This window comes from Staurois parvus, unplaced genomic scaffold, assembly GCF_062004578.1.
Source record: "Staurois parvus isolate SC_StPar_1 unplaced genomic scaffold, SC_StPar_1.0 ptg000325l, whole genome shotgun sequence".
In the NCBI taxonomy this organism is placed as follows: domain Eukaryota; kingdom Metazoa; phylum Chordata; class Amphibia; order Anura; family Ranidae; genus Staurois; species Staurois parvus.
In genome coordinates this window covers 451,944-458,367 of record NW_028318121.1, presented here as the reverse complement: position 1 = coordinate 458,367, position 6,424 = coordinate 451,944, and the positions used below count along the sequence as shown (strand labels likewise).

Genomic DNA, 6,424 nt, shown 5'->3' with positions numbered 1-6,424 from the left:
GAGGACTCCGCTCCTTCCTCTATAACTCTCCTCTCCTGAAATACTCTGCTCTGCTGGAGGACTCCTCTCCTTCCTCTATAACTCCTCTCCTGAAATACTCTGCTCTGCTGGAGGACTCCGCTCCTTCCTCTATAACTCTCCTCTCCTGAAATACTCTGCACTGCTGGAGGACTCCGCTCCTTCCTCTATAACTCTCCTCTCCTGAAATACTCTGCTCTGCTGGAGGACTCCGCTCCTTCCTCTATAACTCCTCTCCTGAAATACTCTGCACTGCCGGAGGACTCCGCTCCTTCCTCTATAACTCTCCTCTCCTGAAATACTCTGCACTGCTGGAGGACTCGGCTCCTTTCTCTATCACTCTCCTCTCATCCTCTGCACTGCTGGAGGACTCCGCTCCTTCCTCTATGACTCTCCTCTCCTGAAATACTCTGCGCTGCTGGAGGACTCTGCTCCTTCCTCTATGACTCTCCTCTCCTGAAATACTCTGCGCTGCTGGAGGACTCCGCTCCTTCCTCTATAACTCTCCTCTCCTGAAATACTCTGCTCTGCTGGAGGACTCCTCTCCTTCCTCTATAACTCCTCTCCTGAAATACTCTGCTCTGCTGGAGGACTCCGCTCCTTCCTCTATAACTCTCCTCTCCTGAAATACTCTGCACTGCTGGAGGACTCCGCTCCTTCCTCTATAACTCTCCTCTCCTGAAATACTCTGCTCTGCTGGAGGACTCCGCTCCTTCCTCTATAACTCCTCTCCTGAAATACTCTGCTCTGCTGCAGGACTCCTCTCCTTCCTCTATAACTCTCCTCTCCTGAAATACTCTGCGCTGCTGGAGGACTCCACTCCTTCCTCTATAACTCTCCTCTCCTGAAATACTCTGCGCTGCTGGAGGACTCCGCTCCTTCCTCTATAACTCTCCTTTCCTGAAATACTCTGCGCTGCTGGAGGACTCCGCTCCTTCCTCTATGACTCTCCTCTCCTGAAATACTCTGCGCTGCTGGAGGACTCGGCTCCTTCCTCTATAACTCTCCTTTCCTGAAATACTCTGCGCTGCTGGAGGACTCCGCTCCTTCCTCTATAACTCCTCTCCTGAAATACTCTGCGCTGCTGGAGGACTCCGCTCCTTCCTCCATAACTCTCCTCTCCTGAAATACTCTGCACTGCTGGAGGACTCCGCTCCTTCCTCTATAACTCCTCTCCTGAAATACTCTGCGCTGCTGGAGGACTCCGCTCCTTCCTCTATAACTCTCCTCCTGAAATACTCTGCACTGCTGGAGGACTCCGCTCCTTCCTCCATAACTCTCCTCTCCTGAAATACTCTGCGCTGCTGGAGGACTCCGCTCCTTCATCTATAACTCTCCTCTCCTGAAATACTCTGCGCTGCTGGAGGACTCGGCTCCTTCCTCTATAACTCTCCTTTCCTGAAATACTCTGCGCTGCTGGAGGACTCCGCCCCTTCCTCTATAACTCTCCTCTCCTGAAATACTCTGCTCTGCTGGAGGACTCCGCTCCTTCCTCTATAACTCTCCTCTCCTGAAATACTCTGCGCTGCTGGAGGACTCCGCTCCTTCCTCTATAACTCCTCTCCTGAAATACTCTGCTCTGCTGGAGGACTCCGCTCCTTCCTCTATAACTCTCCTCTCCTGAAATACTCTGCACTGCTGGAGGACTCCGCTCCTTCCTCTATAACTCCTCTCCTGAAATACTCTGCGCTGCTGGAGGACTCCGCTCCTTCCTCTATAACTCTCCTCCTGAAATACTCTGCACTGCTGGAGGACTCGGCTCCTTCTTCTATAACTCTCCTCTCCTGAAATACTCTGCACTGCTGGATGACTCCGCTCCTTCCTCTATAACTCCTCTCCTGAAATACTCTGCTCTGCTGGAGGACTCCGCTCCTTCCTCTATAACTCTCCTCTCCTGAAATACTCTGCACTGCTGGATGACTCCGCTCCTTCCTCTATCACTCTCCTCTCATCCTCTGCACTGCTAGAGGACTCCGCTCCTTCCTCTATAACTCTCCTCTCCTGAAATACTCTGCACTGCTGGATGACTCAGCTCCTTCCTCTATAACTCTCCTGAAATACTCTGCACTGCTGGAGGACTCGGCTCCTTCCTCTATAACTCTCCTCTCCTCTCATCCTCTGCACTGCTGGAGGACTCCGCTCCTTCCTCTATAACTCTCCTCTCATCCTCTGCACTGCTGGAGGACTCCGCTCCTTCCTCTATAACTCTCCTCTCCTGAAATACTCTGCGCTGCTGGAGGACTCCTCTCCTTCCTCTATCACTCTCCTCTCCTGAAATACTCTGCGCTGCTGGAGGACTCGGCTGCTTCCTCTATCACTCTCCTCTCATCCTCTGCACTGCTGGAGGACTCGGCTCCTTCCTCTATCACTCTCCTCTCATCCTCTGCACTGCTGGAGGACTCCTCTCCTTCCTCTATCACTCTCCTCTCATCCTCTGCACTGCTGGAGGACTCCGCTCCTTCCTCTATAACTCCTCTCCTCTCATACTCTGCACTGCTGGAGGACTCGGCTCCTTCCTCTATCACTCTCCTCTCATCCTCTGCACTGCTGGAGGACTCCTCTCCTTCCTCTATCACTCTCCTCTCATCCTCTGCTCTGCTGGAGGACTCGGCTCCTTCCTCTATCACTCTCCTCTCATCCTCTGCAGTGCTGGGAATGCTGAGTTGCTCCCTATGTTGGGATCACACACACAATACACACATATATGAAGGAAGGTCGGACACATTGGAGGAGGAAGTTCTTCTATGTAATGAGAAATGTTGCTTTCAGTGAGAAGAATGCGGAGCGGACACATTGTTACATTGTACAGATACCACTTGTGTGTGAAGGGAACAGCAAGGTCCAGTTCTACTGATCACTGTCAGTGATAAACCGCAATCACAACATCTGTTATCCCACACTCAGTGACATCTCACCGTGATTGGTCCTGGAAAGACAAGCTCCGCCTCTTTATTACACATCATCATTTCATTCAGGGAAATTTCATTATGTCTTTGTTGGCACGGCATGGCCCCGTGTGGATGACCTCTCGGCCTTTTGGCTAAGATCAAGTGTAGTATCTGTTCTTATCAGTTTTCGGGGGAGGGGATGCCGGTGCCTCCTGTTGGGTGGGGGGTGCTGGTTAGTACCTCTTCTTAGGTGGGAATGGTGAGAGTGGTGGGGGAGCCTTTTCCTCCCGGGTTGATTCTGGCCTGGTACACCAGGCTGGTCCCCGGGTGTAGGCAAGGCTCTCCCTAAGCTTTCTAAGTTCTGATGCCTTTCTGGTAGGGATGGGACTGCACTGGTCTGGCCGAGGGCCGGGCTGAGAAAGAAGCCCGTGGTGTGTGTGCCCCTGGAGTGGCAGTCCAGGGGGGGTGAAATTCTCAAGGTGAGGGAGCTTATTTTGGGTTTTAGGCACCTTGGTCACTACACCAGTCACACTTTTTTTTTTTTCGCACTTGCCTCTAGGGCCGGGCCTTTTGGTCAGGATCAGAGGAATTTTTTTTTTCTGGCCAAACAGCCCACCATAGTACTGCACTATGGCACCAAGCACTTTTCCACCTTTCCCCTCCCTTTTTTTAATTTTTGTTTGTCACTTGCACTTTTTGCACAGCACCTACGCACTTTTTGCACATCCAATTTCTAGGCTTTAGGTCCTTGATCCTGCCCTGAAAGTCATGGGGGGTGGACATGTGGTCCTTTGGTCAGGGTCTTTTCCTCTCATGGGGTCTCCCTTCGGGGGGAGCCCCACTTAGTATTCAGAGTGGCCTTGCTTCAGCAGGCCTCCTGAAGAAAGGGGTCCCCCTGGTTTTGGTCGGGTGGACCTAGTGAGTGCCTCAGTTCCTGTCAGGAGACTTGCGCATCGGGGGATCAGGGCTAGGGCCCTTTCTTTTTGGAGGAGGGCCAGACGAACACCCTGTGCGCTTTTTGAGTGCTCACTTTTTTTTGCACTGGGTGCTGGTTTTGTGAGTATGTTTATTACACCGCGGGACTTATAAAAATTTTTTAAAATGGCCCTGTGCGGATGGCAGCCAGCTTAGAGAAGCCCATACACAGCATGGCTGTCATGTTCTGCTCCTCCTCACTCTCCATCCCGAGGAATCTTCTGCTCATATTACCACCATATTTCATTAGAACTCACATGACTGGTGGCCATGTTGCACTTAGCAGAGAGCTACCAACCAAGAAAGGGGGATGGGAAGGGAAGAGTCTTCTGCTGACCCAATGGTGCGAGTACTGCCTCTGCCCTCCTGTCGGTGGCCCTGATGCCATTCAATACAGTTAAGAATTGGGTCCAATAACAGCAAGCAATCCTCTAAATGACTTGTGACCATTGGCTATCTATAGTCACATGCCTGATGAAGGGGTCCTTCGAGACTCCGAAACGTCACACTTGCTGTAACTATGTGATTGCTTATTAACGCTTTGGACCCATAACTGGAGATCCTCGGTGTGCTGGTGACGTTCTTCCCCCATTGGCTATCTATAGCTCAGAAGAATTGATGGGTTCAGATTTCCAGAGCTCTCACGTCTTCATCACAGCATTCGGCTGAAGGAAGATATAGCAAGATCTTTAGAACATTATGGAAGTATCAGGGACCAGGTCCTACACCCATGGGTCTCCTGATATATGGTGCAGGGATGGGTCAGGAACTGGTGAGATGACCACCATTTGCAGGTTGTAGAACAGCAATACCTCTGTGAAGTTACTGGCTCAGAGCCCCCATGGCTGACAGTATGTATGATTTCTAGGTACTCAATCCCTTTGTTGTCCTGTCAGGGAGATTCTCCTTCTCTTCCTTTCTTGAAGACACAACATGAAGTGAGAGGAAAGTTCTACAAAATGAGAGCAATTCCCCTCATAGACAGTTGTCACCGGAACACATGTCCACCTTGGAAAATTTCCCCTCACCTCCATTTCTAGTGACAGCTTTACAATGCAGGTTATTGGATAATGAAGAGCGGGACAAATATGAAGGGTAAATAAACCCAGCAGGGACTTAGACAGCAAAAGGAACCGGAATAAATGTCAGAGAGGTGCTTGGAACACCGATAGTCACTAGTGCAATATTGCAGAATGTCCAGCCAATGAGCAATAGCACCGGTGAGGCTGCTCTTGTCAGACAGGGGAACCCTTACAGGGGAATCCGAATCCAGAAATGTAACGATGTCACGGAGAGCGCCAAACCGCAATAAGTCCAAGAAAACTTTAACTCTTCTTCAAATAATTGAAAAACAACAACAAACAAGCGACACGTTTCCTGATTCTGAACACTTCTTCAGGGCTTGGATGTTATAAATGTACAAAACACTTTCCTGTGTGGATCTGTTTCGGATACAAAAACTTTGCATACATAAACCCTACCAACACCGCCCTACCCGCACCGCCCTACCTGCACCGCCACTGACGGCTACAGCTGTTGATCACCGGATCCCGGATGGAGACTCCCTGCCGACACCCTGTGTGTAAACAATACAGATCTCTCCCCTGTCAGCACCAACACGCTGCTCTGTATCTCTCTGCACAGCATGTCTACATAGTAACACACACAGCACACAGTTAACCCTTTGATGGCCCCAGATGTTAATCCCTTCCTGCCCAGTGCCATTAGTACACTGTCAGTGCTTTTTATTAGCACTGATCCCTCTATTGGTGTCACTGGGGATGTCAGTGACACCAAGTCAATCCCCCCCAGTGTCAGAATGTCCGCCGCAGTCCCGCTATAAGTCGCTGATCGTCGCCATTACTAGTATAAAAGACACATCCCAGTATCTTTCCCGCCATTTGTAGACGCTATAACTTTCACGTAAACCAATTAATTTACACGTATTGGGATTTTTTTTAGCAAAGACACGGAGCAAAATACATTTTGGTGTAAATTTATGAAGAAATTTGATTTTTAAATTTTTTATTGGACATGTTTTATAGCAAAAAGTCAAAAATATTGTTTATTTTTTTTCAAAATTGTCGCTTTTTTTTGTATATAGTGCAAAAAATAAAAAACACACAGACAATCAAATACCACCGAAAGAAAGCTCTATTTGTGGGAAAAAAAGGATGTAAATTTCATTTGGGTGCGGCATTCCATGACCGCGCAATTGTCCGTTAAATTAACGCAGCGCTGTATAGCAAAGGATGGCCTCGTCAGGAAGGGGGGGTAAACCTCTGGAATTGATGAACAATTAAAGTTTCTTAGGCTCCTTTGTGGTTTTGTACTCTTCATGATATTTCTTCTTTCAGCCACAAAAATAAAACCTGACAGGGGCTCTAACCCTCACACATTACGGCTCCATGCACACTGGAGTATTTTTAGGCCAAAAACCGCTGGAAACAAAGCTGAATAAAAATCACAGGTAATAGCATTTTAGTAGCATGTTAGGATCGTTAGTGTTTTATTGGCATTTTTGCAGTACATGTAGGAAAAAC

General features: G+C 49.1%; 1 pseudogene; it reads left to right on the top strand.

Annotated features, from left to right (window-relative positions):
* Positions 1-3,038: 3,038 nt before the first annotated feature.
* Positions 3,039-3,151, top strand: LOC149457336 (U2 spliceosomal RNA; annotated as a pseudogene).
* Positions 3,152-6,424: the final 3,273 nt, after the last annotated feature.